Source organism: Penaeus japonicus, unplaced genomic scaffold (genome assembly GCF_977035675.1).
Source record: "Penaeus japonicus unplaced genomic scaffold, GWHDUDI00000001_assembly GWHDUDI00000035, whole genome shotgun sequence".
Lineage (NCBI taxonomy): Eukaryota > Metazoa > Arthropoda > Malacostraca > Decapoda > Penaeidae > Penaeus > Penaeus japonicus.
The window spans coordinates 20512074-20514573 of record NW_028234437.1 but is presented as its reverse complement, the minus strand read 5'-3'; the positions used below and the strand labels follow the sequence as shown (position 1 = coordinate 20514573).

The 2500-nt window shown below is 41.5% G+C and overlaps 1 protein-coding gene across 1 annotated transcript in view; it reads right to left on the bottom strand.

Annotated features, from left to right (window-relative positions):
- The window catches only part of LOC122263729 (carbohydrate sulfotransferase 13), a 13065-nt gene that overhangs the window by 189 nt on the left and 10376 nt on the right, over positions 1 to 2500 (bottom strand). The window contains exon 8 of the mRNA XM_043032322.2: positions 1 to 2500. This exon is cut by the window's left edge and continues 189 nt beyond it; it is cut by the window's right edge and continues 784 nt beyond it. The gene's annotated coding sequence lies outside the window, so the exon portion shown is untranslated.

Here is a 2500-nt window from a genome sequence, read left to right as displayed (position 1 = left end):
CCGTAACTATTTCCACATACACCCGAGTATTAATAATGCATTACGCGTTCCTCGGGAGCCGGTGATGTTATGGATGCCAGGCATGAATGCTAAGCTCAACTTGGTATCTCGTAAAAAGCCAAAGCAGTGGAGGAGACGAAGGAAGCAGAGGAGGAGGAGGAGAAGGATGCAGAGGAGGAGGAGGAGAAGGAAGCAGAGGAGGAGGAGGAGAAGGAAGCAGAGGAGGAGGAGGAGAAGGAAGCAGAGGAGGAGGAGAAGAAGGAAGCAGAGGAGGAGGAGGAGGAGGAAGCAGAGAAGGAGAGAGGAAGGAAGCAGAAGGAGAGAGAAGGAAGCAGAGGAGAGGAGGAGGAGGAGGAGGAGGAGAAGGAGCAGAGGGGGAGGTCCGGGGCTTCAGTCAAGGAATCTTCGAATAAAGGAGGAATGAGTCATCTAGGGGTGAGTGTCCGGGCTTTTTCAGTCAAGATCTTTGTTTATTGTGAATTCCAATCTCATAATGAGAGAGAAAGATCTCTTAGATTCATTTTACTCTCGAATAAATAGATAATGACGCAATTTTCGAGTGCAAATCTAAAGACACCTGGCCTGGGCTAAGCCTCTGATGTTTCAAGACGTCTATGAGCCAAGATGCCACTACCAATACTTTTTCTTGCATACTGTGAAAGGCAGTATTTTCAAATCAGTAACAAATTACCGCATGTGAACCTATTACCTGTTGTGCAGGTAAATTTGTTTATTACATTTTGCAGGCATTTTCACTTTAGACGACCATTACTAGCTACCTAGAAACATTGTTATGCGAAGAGAAAAAGAAACGTGCCGATAATGTGTGATAGTTATCTTTATAAAATATAATAAATGTCATTTTAAAAAATCCTACATATTGCCAGGTGTGCCATCTTTATCAGTATTCACCTCATACCATTGTCTCTTGGTCATGCTCTCAGATATAACATCTACAAACATCCAGTGTTTGTTTTGATCTTGTCTCCTCAGGTTCCTTTGTATATGGGTCTGTTTGGACACGCCATGTATGTATGTGTGTGTGTGTGTACATACCCATCTGTGGATATGTATGTCAACCTCATGGACCCAATTGCGCGTTATGCATAAATGCATACGGTCGCCTATGTCAAGGTCAATGACTGTACCGAGGTATGAAGCCTCATATTGCATTTAATTTTGCCGATATTCCATGACTTACAGAATAATACATACTGCCATGTGACACCCTCACATGACCCAGCGAATTAGCATGGATAATACCGCCATGTCATTATGTATATATTCTCCAGATACAGTACGGAGAGTTTCGTTCAAAGAATCTTCCAGAACTATGACTAATACCCTTTTGTTTGTTTGTATGTGTGTGTGTGTGTGTGAGTTAGTAAATGAGTGAGTGAGAGAGTGAGTGAGTGAATGAGAGAGAGAGTGAGTGAGTGAGTGAGTGTGCGTGATATAGTCTAATAGTTTTGCTTTGGCTTGACACTGATTTTACACGTACACATTATAACTGTTCACGCCCATGAAGCCGTTCCTGGCATTCTGACGACCACCCCAAACTTGAAGTAAAGCCAGTTAAACTTTTCTCTAGATCATATGACCTCACCGCTATATCCACAAAGACACTCACTCACACATTCTCACACTCGCACGCACCAACGCATGCACGAACAAGGATGAAGGATGTGAACGTAAAGAATTCTGTGTCTGGATAGCTGTAAGTTTTGTTCGCTTTGAAGTAATTATAGAAAGGCAACCTTACAGTAAAAAAGAAAAAAAAAGAAAAAAGAAAGAAAGAAAGAAAAAAATATATATATATGTATGTGTGTGTGCGTGTGTGCGTGTGTGTGTGTGTGTGTGTGTTTGTGTGTGTGTGTGTGTGTGTGTGTGTGTGTGTGTGTGTTTGTGCGAGTGTGCGCATGTGTGTGTGTGTTTCTGTGTGTTTTTGTTTTTTATACTAATTGTTTTAGTATAGATTAATGTCTTGACAAAAAAAAACATAGACACACATGAGGAACATTTAGATGCCTCTTTTGATCGTCCTTATCTCTTCATAACAATATCTAACAATTGACAAAGATCATGCACTATAGATTTTCAATAAACAAATCCAGGTCAAAGAAAAATATCCGACGCTATAACTTCCTTATTAGTTGGAGGGTGATTTTTTCTCGTCCGAGTGAGAGAAACTCAGCGAGACCAGAGTATTTTATTGGTTCACAGAGTTTCTTTGATTTTATGTACGGAGGTGTTCTGATCCCTATGACCAAAATAAATAGGTCATAAAGAGGTGTTAGCCCCCCATCCTCACGGGCTTGATCACAGCTTGGGAAACAGCGAGCAAAGTTTGTTGAGATTGGAAGAGGTCGTACAGAGTGTTGGAAATCGTGCATATCGGATCTTGAGACAACGAGAGAGAGTGCGTGGACTTGTTAAACTTTCTGCAAGCATTCCTTTGCTTTTAGTGGCGCCTTCCTTACAGAAATTTAGGGGAGTCTAA